The sequence below is a fragment of the Microcaecilia unicolor genome, chromosome 10 (genome assembly GCF_901765095.1).
Source record: "Microcaecilia unicolor chromosome 10, aMicUni1.1, whole genome shotgun sequence".
Classification (NCBI taxonomy): domain Eukaryota; kingdom Metazoa; phylum Chordata; class Amphibia; order Gymnophiona; family Siphonopidae; genus Microcaecilia; species Microcaecilia unicolor.
The window spans coordinates 96018092-96040069 of NC_044040.1; the positions used below are offsets into that span (position 1 = coordinate 96018092).

At 44.7% G+C, this 21978-nt stretch overlaps 1 protein-coding gene across 2 annotated transcripts in view; it reads left to right on the top strand.

The window, feature by feature from the left end:
• Nucleotides 1-12555: 12555 nt before the first annotated feature.
• Nucleotides 12556-21978, top strand: part of LOC115479359 (solute carrier organic anion transporter family member 1B3-like) — a 699693-nt gene continuing 690270 nt past the window's right edge. For both annotated transcript variants that reach the window (XM_030217247.1, XM_030217249.1), the window contains exon 1: nucleotides 12556-12634. The gene's annotated coding sequence lies outside the window, so the exon portion shown is untranslated. The remainder of the gene's footprint in view (nucleotides 12635-21978) is intronic.

Here is a 21978-nt window from a genome sequence, read left to right on the forward strand (position 1 = left end):
TCATTGTCATCTTGGAGTTTGCGGATCAGTTACCCTGTTGATTTCTTGGACCTAGGCTGTAAGTAAGGCACTGTTCAGAAGGAAGGGATCCTCAGAAGTTTAGCGGAGATTGGGTGGCAGTGCCAGTGGGGGGCGGGGCTGGTGGTTGGGAGGCGGGGCTAGTGCTGGGCAGACTTCTACGGTCTGTGCCTTGAGGATGGCAGATACTAATCAAGGTCAGGTATACACAAAAGGTAGCACATATGAGTTTATCTTGTTGGGCAGACTGGATGGACCGTGCAGGTCTTTCTCTGCCGTCATCTACTATGTTACTCACGTTACTATGTAAAATATCTAGAAAATATAGGAGCCATCTGATGATTGATGGAACTGAAGAGCTACTGATTAGCTACTATTATTTGATTATTTGTTTAAATTTTATCATAGCCCCTACCACAAGAAAATTTGAAATGGTTTACCAAAAGCTATGAATCATGAAAACAACACTAAAATGGATAATTTTATGAAGGTTTTTCTGCCTGTAAAGCCTATTATATAAGCAGTAAAGGGCTTTTATAAAATTGCATATCTATGTGCATAAGCATACATACTAAGAAGATTGTACATATTTATATGCACATGCACTTACGCATTCCCAGAGGTACAGTTTGGCAGAACAGGGGTGGAGCTGAGTGCATGTGCATAATTTATAAACTATGCAGATACACATGTATACTATATACACACATTCCAGGAAATATTCAGCAACATGGTTAGCGCTAAGCTAACTGGTTAAAACAAGCCACTGATCTATAGACCTGCATTTTAAATGCCAAAAGTTAGACAGTTATGTTTCTGAATATCAGCGGTTAATTTTCCAAAAAGATAGCTAGATAAATCAACCAAACTGCAATAATGAATACCAGGTTCATCAACCTGTAGAGTGCCTAATTTTGAAAATGTCTGACTGAACTGCAATATAATTTCTGGTTAGCTTTGAATATTGCATGGGATACCAATGAGCTAGGCAAAAGATAGCTTGGCCACACTTTTGGATCCCGCACAGGCACAAACTAGGGCAAATACCTAGATAGGCAAGGACTGACACCCCCCTGTATGTGGGGGCAGATGGTGTGGTGCCAAGATTTACATCCCAATGTCTCCCGGTGCCATCGCCATCACAGCTGGATACATGGTGCATGTCAGCCAGGTATATGTAAGGATATGATAGCCAGCTACATATATGAACCAACTATGGGGTCTTTTTACTAAGCTGCGGTAAAAGGTGGCCTGCAGTAGTGTGGGCGCATGTTTTTTGGCATGCGCTGGGCCAGTTTTTAAAGCATCTAGGAAGGCTAAAAATTTAAGGTATAGGAGGGGTTAGTGGAGTATGCATAGTTTGAGTAGACCGCCTCAGAAATGGGGGAAAGTGCCAGAGGAATCCGGTCACGTTCACCTACACTCTGATAAGTATACTGAGGGGAGAGGGAGAAGGATGCCATGAAGTTAAAAGTTGGTTTAAGAGGAGGGAGGGAGGTGGGGGTGGGAGGGAGGGGAAATAGTTTTGAAAAAGGTAAGATACTATGTAAATTGAAGGGTTACATGCCATAATAGCTTGGAAAAATTTTGATTGAAGAAAAACATTCAGCAGTCTCGTCGGTAAACATTGTTGAGACTTAAATGAGGTAATAAAATACAGAGCAATCACGAGACACAATTATTGGAGTTTAATATGGAAGTTTATGGGTTAAGATAGAATTATCTGTTATCAAACTTTTATTGTATTACAAAGAATTGCAAATAATGCATCTTCATTCATAACAATAGTTAAAACATAAAAAGTAAATATAGAATAGGGTCTGGGGGGAGGGAGGGATAAATGTTGTATTTCAAAATGGGATGGCTGTACGCAATGTTGCATGGTTGAAGTGCTGTTCCACTGAGTTTTGTATAATTATTTTGAGAATGTTATGTTTAGGTGGATTGGTACTTTTGGAGATGTCATCAATAAAAACGGTTGAAAATGACAAGTAGAGGGGAAAGAGGGAGGGTTAGGGGGGTTGGGAGAAACTGTCAAAATGATTGATGATGGACTTTATCATTGTATTTCTATTTTGAAAGTTTGCTGGTGGCATTTAAGTTTCTGCCAGATATTGGATGTAGTTATCTTTGTCATCAATAAAAATGTTGAAATATAAAGCATCTAGGAAAAAGGGCATTTTTTCAATGTGCAAGAAAAAGGGCCTGCACTAAAATTGAAACCAGCGCGCTCCTATTTACAGCCTGAGCCCTTAATACCACCCATTATTCTAGCATTAAGGGCTCATGCACCACATGCATGGTGACTGGTCAGCATGCGCTGCCGATTAACACCGGAAATGCCGCACACGGTAGTAAATAAAAAATGTATTTGTCCCGGCAGTATAGGCATGTGCCAAATCCAGAATTACCACCAGGGGGTGCGCTAGCCTGACGGTAGTCTTGTTTTAGCATGTGCTGCATGCAAGTAGGCCCTACCGCACCTTTGTAAAGAGTCCCTCTATTAGCTATATAACCAGGTATGCACTGCAGAATCTGCTTGCCTTTTTGCTAGCACCCTCAACAGGTTGCAGCTTTACAGTACAAAGATGGCTGGAAGAAAGAGACTGCCAAACTTGTGCTAGGAAAAAGTGGTGGAGCTGTGGCCTGATGGTTGGAGCAGTTGCCCAAAAAATGCAGTGGGAACTTGGAGTGGGTTCAAGTCCCTAGGTTGTTAGTTGAGAATTTTTTTTCTCTCTTGTTGTGGGATGAGCCCTGCATTGACTGCCATACAACCAACCATCCCCAAATGTATATCAGCAGAGGTCTCACACATTGGGGGACAGTAGTTTGTATTGGTGTCAATGCAGGGCCCCTCACACATTGGGGGACACTAGTTTGTATTGGTGTCGATGCAGCCCCCCCCCCCACACACACACACACAACAAAGAAATAGGTGCTGGGTCTTGAATCAGCAGCTTCTGTACTGAGAGTTGGTTTATAGGCAGCTGTTTTAACCATTAGGCCTCAGCTCTACATGGAGAGCTTGTGGATAGTAGGTTCTGTCCTATTCTATTCAGGCTTCAGCCTAAACTATAGTACAGTCTCAATTATCCGTCGTATATGGTTGTCAGATAAGTGAAAAGTTGAATATTACGGAAAACAATGGTAACGCCTAAAACAATGCATAAACAAAGGTATAGAGTTCCTGATTTAACTCTATAGCACATTCTGCAGCATGATTGGAGCACTAAAACATAATTACTGTACTATACCATACCATAAAATTGGACCAATATGGTAAAAACACAGTCATAATGAGTATTATGTAGTAGCAATGCAACTGGTAAATATAAATTATAAAAGTGTTTTGTAAAATGTTGTGATTAATGTTTGTTTTCCCATTTTACTTCTCTTCCTCGCTGCAAGATCACACCAGTATCTCAATAACATTATATCAGTAGCTGTCACCTCCTCTTGTTATTCCACATATGCCAGTTCAACTTTGATTGCTTTGACGCCTTTGCTATGACTGACTTTTACAATTGTATGTTCAGCCACACTTGAGGTGTCTTCATGGGCATCATCTCCATTCACATGACTTGCGAACCTGAACATGTATACCCTGGAAGAGAGGAGAAACAGGGGTGATATGATACAGAGGTTCAAATTTGTGAAAGGTATAAATCCGCAAACGAACCTTTTCCAGAGATGGGAAGGCGGTAAAACGAGAGGACACGAAATGAGATTGAAGGGGGGGGGGGCAGACAAGAAAGATGTCAGGAAGTATTTTTTCACGGAGAGAGTGGTGGATACTGGGAATACCCTCCCACGGGAGGTGGTGGAGATGAAAACGGTAACGGAATTCAAAAAATGCGTGGGATAAACATAAAGGAATCCTGTTCAGAAGGAATGGATCCTCAGAAGCTTAGCCGAGATTGGGTGGCAGAGCTGGTGGGGGGAGGTAGGCCTTGTTCTGGGCAGACTTCTACTGTCTGTGCCCTGAAAATGGCAAGCAAATCAAGGTCAGGTATATACATAAAGTAGCGCATATGAGTTTGAATTGTTGGGCAGACTGGATGGACCGTGCAGGTCTTTTTCTGCCGTCATCTACTATGTTACATGGAGGCGTAGCCTAGTGGTTAGTGCAGTGGACTTTGATCCTGGGGAACTAAGTTCAATTCCCACTGCAGCTCCTTGTGACTCTGGGCAAGTCACTTAATCCTCCATTGCCCCTGGTACAAATAAGTACCTGAATATATGTAAACTGCTTTGAATGTAGTTACAAAAACCTCAGAAAGGTGGTATATCAAGTCCCATTTCCCTTCCCCTTCCCGTTCACCATGGCAATCACATAATTGTCAGTTCTTGCTCCTCTGCTTGCATCCATTCTTTTATGGCATTCTCACAGCCTGGTATTTCCTGTAACAAAAGAAGGAGATCTTTCACTGCTGCTCCATGTTCAGTATCATGTCCAATTTCATTCTCAGAAATTAACATTCTCCATGATATTGCTAGAGTTGGAAGTTCGATTTCATCCCATGACTGAGTGATCTAGTAGATCACATCTTTGATGTTCACTTGCTTTAAAACTTCAGTCATTCCTTTCCCTTCATCTAATGCACAAACAAGCAGTTTACAGTGATAGTTTTTCTTTAAGGCTTCCTGTATGCCCTGGTCTATTGGCTGACACAATGATGTAACACTGGGAGGCAGAAAAAGAACTTTAATGTCAGCATTTTTGTCCTTCTCAAGATGAAATGGTGCATTATCCAGAGAAAGATTGCTTTCCTAGGTAGGTATTTTCAAGAAGTTTTCTACTGATAGAACAAATTCCTTGAAAAATCAATTAAGGGAAATGTCTTTGTCCATCTAGGTATTCCTCTGGTTCCTATAGGACACCTGAAGTGCAGCAGGAGCCATGTTTTTAAAGGCCTAAGGATTTTTTGGCTTTCCAATGAACGTCAATGGTAATTTATGTTTACCAGTTGCATTGCTACAGGCTGGAATAGTCACTCTTTCTTTATTACATCTATAACCTGGAGCCAAGGCTTTGAGCTGTGATGCAAGAGTTCTTGATGGAACATTTTAAAATTTAACCCGGTTTCATCACAGTTGTATATCTGGTCCCTTGTTATGCCTTACTTTTTAAGGAGACGCTGAAATTTTGCTTTGAATGTGACAAATTCCTCAGAGTTCACCAATAGCTTTTCCAAAGCAATGTAGAACTGCTTTATTCCATATCTTTTCTTCCAAAGATCAAGCCACCCGATATTAGCAGTGAAATCAGGGTCACCTTCATAGAATTCCTTCTGAAAAACCAGGGCTTTCTCTTGCAATATAGGCCCTGATATAGGTATGTCCTTTTCTGCTGTGTGAACCACAGGAACAAGGCTTCACTCATCTTCTCATATTCACATTTGAAAAAAAATATTTCTAGTGTTCAATGAAAAAGAAGAGGCATGATATGAGCCCCATTTCTCCAGCTCACCCCATTACTTTTTCCAGTCAAAAACTGTTACTCTCCCCACTCCTAGTTCTGTTGCAATTTTTTGGATGGATTCACCCTTGTTAATTTTTTTTTAAACATCAAGTTTATGCTCTGTAGACAAAACAACTTTTTTCCTCTTTTGACAGGACATTTCAGATGTGATCTCCTACAGATCTGAAGGGGGAGGAATAAAAATACAGTACTCAGTGTATTATGTTGCAGAAACATTGCAGAAAAAGAGAGTAAAAATCACTGTGCAGGACAACCCCACAATGTTAGGGTCACAAGTAGCAGCTCTATTCTAGAACTGGGGTTTTTTTTCATTGTAAAAATAATAATAATAATGAGGCCAATATTCAGACCGCAGTTGGCCTAAAACTGGATATTCAATGCTGGGCTGTTTCCAGTGACCAGCATTGAATATCCAGTTTACTTTTGGCTGATTTGACTTTGACCAGCCAAGCTGATATTCAGTGCTAGCCAGTCAAAGTTAAACTGTCCAAAGATAGGACTGCCTTGCACACAGACAAATATGGTCGCTAAAGTTAAGCAGCAATGCACCAAAAATCAGCAGATAGCCAGTTATATCTCCCCAATATAACTGGCTAACCGCCATCTGCTAACTGGCAATATTCAGTGCAGCGTGGCCAGCCATGTCCTATTGAATATCAGCGGAAAGGTGCCAATCCTGGCCGATTAAATGCCTTTGAATATTGGGGGGAATGTTTTTATGTTGGTTTTTTTTAACATGTGAACCACTTGTAATGAACGTGATAAGCAGTATATCATATGTATCATTCACATAGACATCAAACAATAAACATTAAGCCACAGCTCTACCTGGGCACACTGGAGGATTTGGGGTGGATTCTCAGGCTCACAGCTGCTAAAGGGTAATGACAAGTGCCTCCAGTTCCCCATTTGCAGATGCCTGTGAACTGCAAAAGTCTGAGATGTGAGCATTACTATCTTCACCTAGAGTCACATGCCTTTAAGGGCTGAGCCTCATCTATTTCTGATAGCCACTCAACATCTAGCAATGCCATTTCTCCTAATCACATCCTCACAACGGAGTTGGAATAGCTAGATCCTCTGTCCTGATATAGGCATTTTCACATTACACAATGTTTATTGCCTAAAACCTAACAGTACACAGTGGTAGGTACCCTGCAACTTGTCCCATTAAGCAATGACCTCACTATTTAAAGCTAAGCACCAATATTCTGAATATTGCCACAGAAGAAAGCCTTTTGCGAGAAGAAGAAGACCTCGGCTGGCAGGGGTTGGGGTCTCCCACCAGCCAAGGTAGGCGACGGCGGGTTGGTGGTGGGAGGGGGGGTCAAGAGGGTCGGTGGTGGGGGGGGCAAAGTCGGCAATGGTGGTGGTGGGGGGGGGTTGGCGGCAATGGGGGGGGGGGGGGTCGGCGGCGCCAGGGGGGGCTAAAATGTGCCCCCTCACCTCGGGCTCTGGACCCCCCTCCCGCCGAAGTCTGGCTACGCCCCTGCTCCCCATCCTTCCATCCACCTACCCCCCTCTCCTGATCCTTCCATCCACTGTCTCTCTCTCTCTCTCTCTCTCTCTATCCCCTTCTTTCCATCCAGTGTCTCTCTCTCTACCCTTTTACATTCATCATTTCCCCCCTCTTTCTCCCCATCCTTCAATGTCTCTTCTGTTTCTCTCCCTACCCTTCCTTCCAGTATCTTCCCTCTTTCTGATCTCAGCCAGGATACCCCCTTTCTCCCCATCCTTATCACCAGCAGCTTCTCTCTTTCTCCAGCCCTTCTCCATCTCCCCTCCTTCTCTCCCCACTCTATTTTACCTACTGTCTCCCGCTCCTCCTTCCACCAGATCTTTGTTTCTTGGCCACTGCTGCTTCTCCTGTTGAGCAGCAGTGGCTGCACCAAAAAAAAAAGAGCTTACAAAAAAAATTGAAAAAAAGCAAGCGTGGCACTGCAGGCAGCCTTCAGGCACTGGCTGACGGCTCTGCAGCTGCTCCTCTCTCCTCTCTCTGTCCCCGGAGGAGCGCAGCGCAGTAAGAAGTCGATCTCAACTTCCTGCTCCAGCGCTCCAGGGGCAGTGATGTGAGAGGAGAGAGGAGTGGCTGCAGAGCAGACAGCCAATGCCTGAAGGCTGCCTGCAGTGACTCACTTGCTTTTTTACATTTGTTTTGTTAGCTCTTTTATTTTTTGTTGCGGCCGCTGCTGCTCAATGGGAGAAGCAGCAGTGGCCGGAAATGGAGGGAGCTTAGCGTCACCGCGTGTTTCAGCAGGAGATTTTATCGCTTTGGTGGGAGTGTGGGAGATGACTTGCCAAAGCGGGAGTCTCCCACTGAATGCGGGAGACTTTGGCAGGTCTGGTTGTCTCCCCTGCTACAGCACATTTCTTGCTGTTTACTAATATTGCCTATTTTTTTCAAGTGTTAGCCATAGACCAGGTACTGCCTGTATGTGAAAATGTGTAACGTGCCTTCAGAATGCTGTGTGCCAGATGCACAACATCCGAGCTTCTGTGGGTGATGGAAGTCTGATGGCACATTGTGACACCTCTCATTTGTTCTCTGTGGACTCCAGCAGAAGAATCTGTTTACTTCCTGGAAATCTAGTACTTCCTTTATAGCCCTGTAAGAGAACACTAGCTGATGTCATCACTTCGTGTCTGGTAGTATTGAAGGAAGTTCCTGACTCCCAGTCAGTGTTTTTGCAACAGGTATCCTAAATTTGTCTAGTGTGTGTTGCAGCCTTGCTCCAGCCTGTATCCTGTTTCTGCCTATATTGCAGCCCTTCTAGCTTGTGTTCCAGTCTTATTCCAGTCCTGTTCCTGCTCTGTGTCCTAGTCTTGTTCCTGCCTTGCTCCCAGTTCATTTCTAGTCTTGTCTTCAAGCTCCAGCTCTGTCTTCAAGTTCCAGCCTTGTCTTCAGTCCAGCCTTGCCTAAGTCTCTCACCCACCGCCAGTCAGAGCCTAGCTAGCTCTAGGGTTGGCAAAGTAGCGTCAACTCAGCTGCAGCCCAAGGTCTAACCCCATTCATGACAGATTGCAAAGGCCATGAGCTCGGGCAAGTCACTCGCTCTGCAGCTACTCCAGCAACTGGCTCTTTAGCTTCAGCAGCTGTCTGGTTCAGTTCAAGATCTGACTATGCACCTGAGCCACCTCCAGAACTTTGCTCAGGAGGTCCAGCTACAACAGACTCAATTTCAACAGTTTACAGAAACCCTTCAGGAGGTCTGTGCTCAGCTTGCTGCAGTACAAACCTCAGGACCTCCAGTTCTGAACCCACCTCTGGGGCCCACCCCAGGAGCACCACCTCTGGCTCACCCAATGCTTCAGCCTCGAGTATCAGTACCGCAATGCTTTGATGGGAACCCCAATGCGTACCGAGGATTTATTAACTTTGAGTTACAGCCCTCTGGCTTTCCATCTAATCAGATCATGATCACCTTTATCATCTCTATCCTTGCTGGGCAAGCACTGGCTTGGGTATCTCCCCTGTGGGAGCAGAAGAATAAAAACATTTAGAATTTAACAAAGAAAACTTTATTAACTAGTCTCCCAACCCTTTTCCCAAAAGTTTCTAAAACTTGACCCATAGCATACAGCATTAACAGATAGCCTCTAGAAGGTACAGCAGGGCCAAGTTCAGTCTTTATTCCCACCCACCCTCCCTAACTCCTGCCCACCCCTAGTACATCTCTCTTATTTATAGTCTTAACTAATAGTCAATTATTCTTATTAGGATAACAAGAGGGGAGTTTTCATTAAAGTTTTAACTACGTTTAATTACTTTCTGAGAAGTAAACATTAAATAAATTCACATTATACCATCTAATCTTAAGGTTCTTTATATTAATATAATATTCCTAGTATCTTAAGAAGTTTAAACAACATAATAATATTAAGATGCAGACAGCAGTCCAGCAGCAAGAGGGGTGCTATCTAGTTTTTTGCATTGAGTGTCACATGTATGAGTATCTCCCAGTTGGCAAGAGGTTATATGTGTGTGCTTGATGCAAAGAGCTCCTAGCTCTTGGAGAACAAGTCCATTCTCTTGAGGCTAGAGTAGCAAACTTGGACGAGCTGAGGGAGACAGAGTGGTTCATAGAGGAGGCCTACATAGATATAGAGAAGTAGAAAAGTCCCACTTCTAGTCTGGAAGTCCCTGTGCTGCCTTGGAGAAGGAAGGTCTCCTAGAAGGAGAACATCACCCCGGTGAAGTAGGAAGTAAGTAATCCTGTAGCCAGGACATGCCCACCAGGGGATGAAATATCCTCTCACACTGAGGATGTGTCTCAAGGAACTTCTGCCCGGGAGGGAAGGGTTAGGACAGCTGTTGTAATTGGTGATTCGATCACTAGGCATGTAGATAGCTGGATGGCTGGTGGGCATGAGGATCGCCTGGTCACTTGCCTGCCTGGTGTGAAGGTGGCAGACCTCACACATAACCTAGATAAGATTTTAGATAGTGCTGGGGAGGAGCCAGCTGTCTTGGTACATGTGGGTACCAATGACATAGGAAAATGTGGGAGGGAGGTTCTGGAGGCCAAATTTAGGCTCTTAGGTAGAAAGATGAAATCCAGATCCTCCAGGGTAGCATTTTCAAAAATGCTCCCTGTTCCACACGGAGGACCCAAGAGGCAGGCAGAGCGCCACAGTCTCAAAAAATGATTGAGATGATGGTGCAAGGATGAGGGATTTAGATTTGTTAGAAAGTGGCAACATTCTGGGGAAGGGGAAGCCTGTTCCGAAAGAATGGACTCTCCCTTAAACTGGATGGAACTAGGCTGCTGGTGCTAACTTTTAAAAAGGAGATAGATCAGCTTTTAAACTAAAATGGTGGGGGAGCTGAAAGTCACCCAGGGGTGTATGGTTCAGTGTGGAGTATCCTCAAAGGATACTATTGAAACAGGACATTTATGGAATCCCAATAGAGAGATTTCAATAATGGTGAAAGAAAGCCAGGACTGTTTAATTGGAGAACAAAGTAAAGGATGCAAATTATCCCCATCAGCTTCAAAGCAGCTTGTAGATGCTAGGACAAAACACAATTTGAAGTGACTATATACAAATGCTAGAAGCCTTAAAAAAAAAAAAAAAGATCGGAGAGTTTGAGTATATAGCACTAAATGAAGAGGTAGATATAATAGGCATCTCAGAGACCTGGTAGAAGGAGAATAATTAATCGGACATTGTGTTATCAGGATTCAAATTATATAGCAATGATAGAGTGGATCAAATTGGAGGGAGGGTTTCACTATATGATAAACTGGGAATTGAGTCAAACAAAATAAATATTCTACATATAGATAACAGTATGGAATCCTTGTGGATAAAAATTCCAGGTGCAAAGGGAAGGAATATACTGGTAGGGCTGTACTACCGTCCGCCAGGACAGAACGAACAGACAGATGAACAACTCTTTACAGAAATTAGGAAAGCTAGCAAATTGGGCAACATTATAATATCTCCTGAGGAGAAAAAGGCGACATCTATAACCTGTAACACCAGCTCCATTAAGTTGCCAGTGGCAACCAAGAACACATCTATTTTAAAAATCATTGGTCATAATGATTTATTCCCCAATTTTACCAGGTTGCTCACTAAAACTGGCCTTTTGGAAATGGCTGAGTGCTTGACATAAAAATTCCACTAAAACCTACTTGAGACCATACTGGATGACTATCTAGCTTATTTTCGAAAGGAAAGGACGCCCATCTTCTGACGCAAATCGGGAGATGGGCATCCTTCTCCCGAGGTCGCCCAAATCGGCATAATCGAAAGCCGATTTTTTGCATCCTCAACTGCTTTCCGTCACGGGGACAACCAGAGTTCATGGAGGCGTGTCGGCAGGATACCAAAGGCAGGACGGGGGCCTGGTTAAGAGATGGGCATCCTCGGCCGATAATGGAAAAAAGAAGGGCATCCCTCACGAGCATTTGGTCGACTTTATTTGGTTGCTTTTTTTTCACGACCAAGCCTCAAAAAGGTGCCCGAACTGACCAGATGACCATGGGAGGGAATTGGGGATGACCTCCCCTTACTCCTACAGTGGTCACCAACCCCCTCCCACCCAAAAAAAAATTAAAAAACATTTTTCCAGCCTCTATGCCAGCCTCAAATGTCATACCCAGCTCCATCACAGCAGGTCCCTGGAGCAGTTTTTAGTGGGTGCAGTGCACTTCAGGCAAGCAGACCCAGGCCCATTCCCCCTCCCACCTGTTACACTAGTGGTGGTAAATGTGAGCCCTCCAAAACCCACCCGAAACCCACTGTACCCACATGTAGGTGCCCCCCTTCATCCCTAAGGGCTATGGTAGTGGTGTACAGTTGTGGGGAGAGGGTTTTAGGGGGGGGGGGTTGGGAGGCTCAGCACCCAAGGTAAGGGAGCTATGCACCTGGGAGCAATTTGTTAAGTCCACTGCAGTGCCCCCTAGGGTGCCCGGTTGGTGTCCTGGCATGTGAGTAGGACCAGTGCACTATGAATGCTGGCTCCTCCCACGACCAAAGGGCTTGGTCGTCCTCGGTTTCCATTATGGTTGAAAACCAGGGACGACCTAAATGTTGAGATTTGGGCGTCCCGGACCATATTATCGAAACAAAAGATGGACGTCCATCTTGTTTTGATAATACAGGTTTCCCCGCCCCTTTGCCGGAACGTCCTTAGAGATGGACGCCTTTAGAGATGGTCGTCCCCGTTCGATTATGCCCCTCCACGTGATCCCATTTGGGATTATGATCCACAGTTTGAGAACCACTGATCAAGATTATCACAACTGCACCCTCATTTATCCTGTCAGAAAGATTTTTCATAAACCTTTATCATTTATACCTGACCAACAATAAAATAAAAGTCAGTTTCTAATTAGTAGTGGTACATTGCATTTTCTTTTTGCTACAATTTGTTGTAACGTAGAGACCTTTAGCACATGCAGAAGAGGTTCGCTTGTGTGCAAATCTTTCTGTATGTGTATGTGTGTTTGTTTTAAGGGACAGAAGATAAAACAATGTACCTGGACAAACATTTATTTGCTTTAACAATCCATCAAATAAAGTTAATCATTATGGGGTGAAAATCAAAAAGATATGATAAGAGAATTCCCTCTTTAAGGACAGTTTGATGGAGCTGTTGCTGCTGTAAATTCATGAAAAATCTAGGTATGTAATTTTTGTTGCCTAGAATTTGATGTTATAACTAAAATTTGGAATTAGGATGTGTTTGCTAGATTGTAATTAATTCCTGTAGTTGACATTCATTCTTATACTAAGCCATGGTAGTGATTCCCAATGCGGTAAATATGACGAAGCCCATCAATTCCTATGGGCTTTGTCATATTTGCTGCACGGGAATCACTACTGCGGCTTAATAAAAGGAGCCCTAAGTAAATTTAATGTAATGTTACATCAAATATATTGTTATCTTTTTGTGTAGTCATACTTTAATAGGATTAGAATTATATTGTCAGCATTATACATAATTTAAACATAAGGGGCTTAAAAGAGTTAGTCTGGTTAATCTTTGAATTTAGGTGGACAACTCCCCCCCCCCCCCCTCCTGTTTTAATCTTTCTACCTACTCCACTAGACCCACTGATTAGAAATATTCAACAAACACCAGATGAACAAGGAGTAAGGGTGGGCACAGAAACTTTTAAAATAGCTGCTTTCGCTGATGATTTGCTGGCACACGTGATCCACCCTGAAACATCACTGACAGCTCTCTTAGAATGTATGGCAGAGTTTGGTGATTTCTCTGGTTTTAAGCTACATTTGGAGAAGTCTGAAGCTTTGCAGAGGGAGGGAGACCAAGTTGGAGCTTGGCGAGAACAGCTTCCATTGAAGTGGGCGGAGGAATCCTTCAGATATCTAGGAATACGGCTGGCTATGGACACCACCACGCTATTTAAAATTAACATAGAAAAGCTGTTACAGGACACCAGATGCTCTCTTGAGAGATGGAGCCATTTACCTTTATCGTTAATGGGCAGAATCAATTTATTTAAAATGATCATATTCCCGAGATGGCTCTATATCTTACAGGTGTTGCCAATACATATACTTGGTAAAGATTTACGTAAGCTGAACAGGATGAGTCGGAAATTTTTATGGGGGAGGAGGAAGTCTAAATTACGATTTGAATATCTGTATGATGGATGGGCACAGGGAGGGTTAGGATTCCCTTGTATTAAACGATACAATCAGGCGTGCCTTTTGAGACATCTTAGGGATTGGCTGCTTAATACAAATCAACATACACCGCTTAGCTGGGAACGTGCACTATTTAGACCTTGGCATTTGAATTTTCTCCTGCAGGCTAAAACAAAAAGCTTGCCATTGTTTGTAGGAAAAGCATACTGCTGCAGCCACTGCGACGCATTTGGCTGCGTTCCTGGAGACAAGATCCCAATATTAGTGATCAATTCCCATTGCGAGGGAATGGGGATTTTCCCCCGGGGTTAGAGAAAGGGATATTTGATAGATGGTCGGAATTGGGAATTACTTTGCTTGAACATTTGAGGAATGGAGAAGGGGGACTGTATGGATTTCAGGACCTGCAGCAGAGGCTGTCACTTGCCAATAAGGATTATTACACATACAGACAATTACATCATTATTGGTTCAGTTTGGACCAGGCAGCTCTGGACACGAGGTTGGGCCATAGGTTGCGTGAATTCCTAAGGGGGGATGCACATGGACAGGTGTCAATATCGAGCTTACATAGAGCTTTAATGACGCTTAGTCCTCCTCGTGCATATGAGATGCTTAAAGACACATGGAGTAAAGATTTGGGATATGAGTTGAAGGGAATCAATTTTGCTAAATTGATCAAAGATATACCCGGGGTGGGGCGGAGCTGCAGGAGAGTCAATATAGGATTATTCATCGGGGATACATCACACAATCACAAGCAGCAAGGGCAGACTGGATAGCTGATGCCCAATGCCCTAAATGTCACAGAGAGAGGAATACCTTTTTGCATGCATTTTGGAGATGTGACAGAATAAAATCATTTTGGAGAGCGGTACAGAAATACCTTCAACAATTATTAGGGCAAGGGCTGCTCCCCTCCTGGAGAGGAGTACTTTTGAACAAAAGCAATGCATATGGGATCTCAGATAAAAATGGGGAGTTATTCTTATGTAAGGCATATGCAGTGGGGAAAAATGTATACATAGACACTGGATGCAGGAGGAACCACCCTCCGTTTGGCTCTGGAGGAATAGGCTACATGAGCTAATGCTGTGGGAAGCCAGAGCGGCCTATGGCAACCCAAAGAGAAGGAAGAATTTTATCAATATATGGAACCCATATTTGCAAAATATCTCTCATAAAGCAAGAAGTGCTGTACTTAACAACTTTGGCAAACCCTAAATTATGGGGAACCCAGTAGACATATACTCCTTGATTTAGACGGGTAAAGTCTGGTGACAGAATTTGGAAGGAATAGATACCATGAAGTAAGAAGTTCACGGTACAGAGGTTATAGGGGGGGATGGGTAGAGGGGGAGTAAAAGGGGTAAAATTCATGATCCAGATAAGATGTACATAAATGCAAATGATGTGTTACTATGATTACAGAATGTTTGCCTTTAATAATTCTGTTCCAAATGTTTGATCATCAATAAAAATCATTTCAAAGTAATCTTTCTACCCACTCCACCTGAAATGCAGATAGCAGATATAGGTTGTGTGGCTAAGTTGTTGCCAGTTCAAAATTTACTCACATTAAAGAAACAGGAATAAAGATATTACCAGGGCACCATAAAGCTTAATCCATACAGCACTAGCATTCAGTGCAGGCTGGATAAAATTAGGTGAACAAACTGCTCCACAAAAAACGGCTGTCCTAAAGCTATCAAGAAGAAGATATCCAGATTAATATAACTGGGTATATTAAATGACAGGTATATCTAGATAACTCCTAGTGAATATTCAGTTAAATTTATCCAAATAATTTATATTGATGACTGACTTGCAGAATATTGCCCTCAATTGTTTTCCAAAATAACATAGAGGGGTATAATCGAAAGGTCTTCCAAATCTGAATTTGGGTGCCCTCACGAAGTCGGACAAAATCAGGTAGGTCTAATCGAAAAATAATATGGGCGCCCTTAGACATTCCATTATCGCGGTTGAAAACTGCCAACTCAGGGGAGCCCAAAGTGTAGGAAAAAGGACGCCCTTAGACATTCCATTATTGCAGTCGAAAATGGCCAAATCAGGGGTGCCCAAAGTATCGGAAAAATAAGGCAGTTATGTGATGTAATCCGTTGGGTTGGTCGTGAGCCCTTGGGCCCTTGCCGAGGCCAGCAGGGCGCCGACCCAGGCCAAGGGGAGACCGACCCACCACCACACACCCCAGCTACACAATACCCCTAAGCTACCCCTCCCCACAGTCCCTCAGGAAGAAGAGAAATAGGCATACAGGCGGGCCTCGCGGCCGAACCGGAACCCATGCACACGGAGCCACTTGTGTGGGCCTCACGGCCGAATGGGAACCCAGACACACACAGGGAGGGGTGAAAGAACCCAGAGGGCCCCCCGGGACCCCAAGATGCCAGACATGCGCTGAACACCAGCAATAGGGCAGAGGGAGAAACAAAAGACCAGAGCGGGCCACGCCCACCCAGGGGACTAGCGCAGGACAGGGGAACTAACATAGCAACCCCACCACCACCAGGGTAGGAAGCCCCAGGCAGAAGCCAGAGGAACCAGACACAAAAGGAAGGCAGAAAGCCTTTGCCTCAAACCCACTGTAGACAGAGGCAAACAGATCACAAAGGGTTAAGCTTGTAGAGCCAGCAGAGAGAGAGAGAGTTCCATAAATCAACAAACAATCAGAGAGAACGCTTCCCTTCCCGAGAGGGAGCAGGGCCGATGGAACAAACACACTGGCAGAGGCAGGAACACAATACATACAGTACACAAAGGGTTAAACTCACTGAGCCAGCAGGCTGGGACACTGAGAAGAGAAATCCTTAAAACAAACAAACAAAGGAGATAAGGCTCTCACTCAGCCCAGAGCCTCAGAGGCTGAGCAATGCCCAGCCCCCACTAACCAAACGAGCAGCTGACCCTGATTACAGAGCTACGCGCACACACACACAGCAGCAGCTAACCCAGAGGGAAGGAAAAGAAAGCTCTAACACAAACACAGATCCCTGTCAGAACCCAGAGCATGTTCTGAGAGAAAACTATCAGGCTTTCCAGTTACCACCAAGCGTAAGTAACGCAAAAGCAGAGGAACTCTTCAGCTGCAGGCTAAAGTACTATCCCCTGACGTCAGCACAAACCCTGGCAGCCAATCAGAAGAGATGCCCCCCCCCCCCTCAGCCAAACCGGCAGAATCATAACATGTGAGAAACGCGTCCTTGTTACTGTACTTTATACTTCTCAATGTTCCTTATATTTTCCCCATACCTGGATGTCCGCAACTACATGCACTACACTTGAGGAACATGCAGCTCTGGCAATTATAAGGAACATACATATTTTATTGTGTATATATGAAGTTCGCACGCTTGATAATGATCCATATAAGGAAAACTCCGCACGTAGGCCCCACACACATGACGACAGTACATGAACATCCATGTGTGGAGCCATTATAGATGCCAAGATGTGCACGTACTCACCTGTCCATATATGGGATGGCTGTCCATATATGGAGCTGTGCATGTAAGGACGCCCATCATGCATATTAGGCGATGCACGCTTTCCAACGGTTATTCACTGAGAAACATGTCTCTCAGATGTGAGCCGAACTTCAGCCAAGCTGAAACAATATATTTGGTGGAGCTGTGCACCAAGCACAGGCATATCCTCTTCAGGCACCACCACCACCTGCCTCCCAGGACTCTCTCCATCCAAGCCTTGGGTGAGATAAGGGACAGGTAAGTGTTTGCTCACCCCCCCTCCTGGGCTATCAGGGTCCCCTCCTGTGGCTACACATATAAGAGCTCCCTCAGCATTGTAAGCACAAACTGGAGTCTGCATTCAAGGGTAATCAGTGATATGTGCACATGCACATTCATTAATAGAATCTATGTACTAGAAAGCAAAAACATTCCCACATCCCTACAATACTGCACACAAACGGTACTCTCTGTCCTCACGTCCACCTCAATGACATCATCTGTACCAATGTAATGTCCCCCCCCCCCCCAATCATTGATTTCCAAATGAATTTGTGTGCTAAAGGCAAGAAGGGCCATCCCCTGACTCCTGGTGTACAAACTTATATCTTGCAGAAGATTTGGCATTCGGAGGGACCTTGAGTCCCTCCGGCGGAGGTTCCGCCGCATCAAAAGGCAGAGCCCTGACATGATCAGGGCAGTGAGACGCCGCCTCAGGGCTCGACGTAAGTATTATAAACAGGGCACCTGTACTCATTTGTAAATGTATTTATTTTATAATGCAAATGTCCTGTACAATATCAGTTTCCATGTGGCTAATAGTAAGTCATAACATTTCTATCCCAGATCAAGGCCTGAGGTTGCAGCTACCCTCCCGTGAGTGTGGCTGTAACTTCCAACTAACCTCCTCTGAGATGAATGAGATGACATGCCTCACTTCTGTATCCCCCTTTCTGTGGTGGATACTGTTTCATGGCAGTCCTGCCTGAGGTCCTGCTCTTAGTGGATGTCATTGCCTATATTAAAGTTATGTGCTTCCCCCCCAAAAAAAAAACAATAACCTAAAATGGTCAGCCAAGCATAGTCACAAATCATAATGCAAACATGCTGCTGACCAATGAATGTGGTCTGCCTGTGTACTCTGTGTCAGACCAGCATCCAGGGTTCCCTGTCATGTCATCTCATGCATCTCACACCCCATGGGTATAGCCCAAGGCTCACCACACCTTTCCCCATCCCCCGCCTCAAGCCAGCCAGCTCCTGCACTATGCAAGCCATGTTGCATCTCAAAGACAATCCTGTTACATACACAGGGCGGTAGTGGCAGCAGGAGGAGGCCAAGGTGGAGGCCGAGGCTGAGGAGGATCCATGGACAGACATGCTTCCCCTTGAGGGGGATGATGATGAGAGCCTAACACTCCCCGCCCTCTCCACCCCCAGCCTCACCCCCAGCTCCACCTCCATCCCCAGCCCCAGCACTCAATACCCAAAACCAGTTGCTGCAGGAGGTGTCAGCGATGCAGCAGGCTAACGAGCAGCACTTCAGGGTGCAGAGGCTGCTCCTGGTGCTACTTATTAGCCTGCTGCAGAGGGCCATTCAGGGGAGAGAATAACGCCTCCCCACAAAACCAAAAGGCAAAATTGTATATAGTTCATTTTTTTGTTGTTGTTAAATACACATTTGATATTTTTCGATATAACAGGGTGTGTGTCTCTACTTTGTGCACTACAGATTATCAAATGCTGGGGTTGATTTGAGAGGAGGCAGCAATCTGGGTTGTATGACAGGTGACCTGTGACAGAGAAACTTTGGTATATATGTGTGATAAGTATGGCCATACAGAAGACCACCTGTTCCTTCCAAACTGCATGGCTGTATGGTAAGGGGGGGGGAGGCTGGGTGGGCATTTCTGTTGAGGAACACAAATGTCCATCCAGCCTCTCCCCCCCTTACCATACAGCCCCATAGCACAAAGTTGTGTAAATAATAGGTATGTTGTCTAGCACTAGTGATCTGCCAAGTAGAAACTTGCAGATAAGCATAGGTAGCGCATAGATGATGTTTGCTCTCTGATCGCCAGACACCCTTACCCACAACCAAACCTCATTGGTGAGGACCAAGAAGGAGGTACAAACAGCTGGGTCATCTTTTCACATTGAATGTATCAGCAATGGTATATAGTGCTGAGGAGTAAAGGGAAACCAAGGGCAAAAGCATTAGATGGATGTTTACTTCATCACAATTGCAATATAATACATCAGGTACACAAGGGCACAGGCTAGGGGAATTATATAGTGTGATAAGTATGAGGCTGTCCTATCCGGTGTAGGCCACTAGAGGGCGCTAGAAGAAGGTGGAGGTCGCTAGGACCGGGGAGAGCCCTGGGAGGTCCACAGGTGCAGGCAGTTATGGGCTGGGTCCTGTGTAGCTAATTAACCACTTTATACCCCACCTGAGTAGTGAAAGGAAGGACAGTGAGCTAGCAGCAGAAGAAGAGAGAGCCCCTGAAAGATACTGGCTAACCTTATGGACTTGGGGTGGACTGGGTGTCCAAAGGAGATCAGCAGGCTGAAAATCCTGGGGTAAGAAGTCCCTACTACTACTACTACTACTACTACTACTACTACTACTACTATTTAGTCCCTAAAGCATTAGTGTTTGACTTGTCCTCAGTACTTATAGGAACTGTGTGTTCAGTGGAGGGACTGTGTGTCCAAAGAAGAAAAGACTGTGTGTCCAGAACTGTGGGTTCAAAGGGGGGACTGTGTGTCTAAAGTACTGAGAGAAGCAGGCTGCAAAGCCTGGGGTTGAGAGTCCCCAAAGTATTGGTGTAGTACTGAGCCCATGTATCTGTGTGGGGAGGCTCAGTGTGAAGATCTATGAAAGTATAAAGTATTAAGCTAGAAGAAGTGTGCCCAGGGGCTGGAATAAAGAGTTGCCTGAGAAATATGCAGTTGGTGAGACCTGTTTAATTTGCTTAGTGGGAACCAGGTCACCCTGAGCGAGAAGGGGTAGCACACTAATATGCATATGATCTGCAATTGAGAACCAGGTCACATGCAGGTAATTTAGAATAGGAACTGTAACCAGAACCCCTCTTCCGCACCATGATTTAAGGGCTCAAGGTTGTAGTAGGCACGCACCTGTGACCACCTTGAAAATAGTTTGCAGGATAGAACATAGAAATGTTATTCCATAACTATGGAGGATTGTAGGACTGTGTTGAATAATGTGGAAAAGACATTCAGGGCATATATGCTTTGCTTCCCCCCTCCCCACCCCCAACAACCCTGAGAATGGGTGGGAACTTCATAACAGGGGACTGGGGTTCACCACATAAAGAAGGATGGAACCTAGCGGGGAGACACATGAGGTGCAAAGCGGGAGAAAAACTACCAGCTGTGGATACCCATGAACCTGGTGAAAATAGAGGTAAGATTTGAATGCAGAGAACAGAGGTAGTGTTGCAGGAATGGATGCATGAATTACCCCTATTGTTAGCAGAATCTGTGGTACTTCAGGAGTCAAGCAGCACACACCAGAATGAGGGAGAAATCTTCTTTATTTGCCGGCAAACAAAGCAGGACATCAGTTCTAGCTCTCTTCTCTCTCTCTCAGCTCTCTGGATGTTATGGCTTCTGTCTCAGCTCCTTCTCTTCTGCTGTCTGTCTTCCCCCAGCTCTCTTTCTTCTGTCTGTTCCTTCTGACGTAAGCTGCTTCTACTCCCACTTATATACAGTGCTAAGCCCCCTCTCTAGCCCCCCTTACTTTCCAGATGGTAAAGAATAGATTGGTTACCTTGCCTCAGCCAATCATTACTTTAAAATGATCAGTTACATAGGTTCCAGACATTCTAAACTGACCCATGACCTGAAGCCTCTCATGCTAGACAATTTGGCACCAGTCTCTTACATTTTATTATTATTCACATAATCCCAGCCATAGCTTAAACTGCTAACTGGACTCTGGCATTCATTAAGGGGTCAAGGGCCAGTCTTACTTAATAGCATACAGCTATAGTTTATTACTTTCAAAACCATTCCTATACTTAGCTAATCAATCAAGGAGAAGAGAGCTGACTTCTCTGACCTCTTTCACTTATTAGCTTCATACATTGAACCAGCCAGAACTATGGCTAAGTCAAACCATATGCTGATCTCTTCAACTACAGTTTTGCTTAGAAAGCAACACTGAGTTGAACAGACATTAAATTTAAAAAGGTATTCTACATATTAACTACACAAAATACACATATTCTAAAATAAGCATAATCAAATTCCCTATAAAACAAATCTAAACATCAGGAATCTAATATAATAAAACGCTCCCTCAACGTTCTGAGGACAACGTTCTGAAGTCACTCAGACTCTCTCTCAGAACGGTTCGTAAGTTCGTGGTGGTGAAGCCACTGACGAAGACTCGCTGCCCCGCCCTCGCGTCAAACGTCATGACGTCGAGGGCGGAAAAAAAAAAACAGCAGCGAAGCGTCAGGGAAGGAGGCGGCGCTCCCGACCTCTAGCCTTCCCTTCGCTGTGTTCCGCCTTCTTCTGACGTCAAGGATGACGTCAAAAGAAGGCGGAACAGAGCGAAGGGAAAGCTAGACGTCGGGAGCGCCGCCTCCTTCCCTGACGCTTCGCTGCCGGAACCGCCACGGAGGTAAATTTAAAATGAAGAAAAAAAACAAAAACGGATGTTGGGGGGAGAGAAGAGGGTGGCCAGTAGTAGTAGTAGTAAGGGCAGGGGAGAAACGATAGCATGGATGCGAAGGGGGGGGGGGGGGAAGAGGGCGGCCCAGGCTGGAACATGGGAGAGAGAGGAGCATGGATGCGAGGGGGGGGTCATGGAAGGGAGAGAGGGGACTTGCT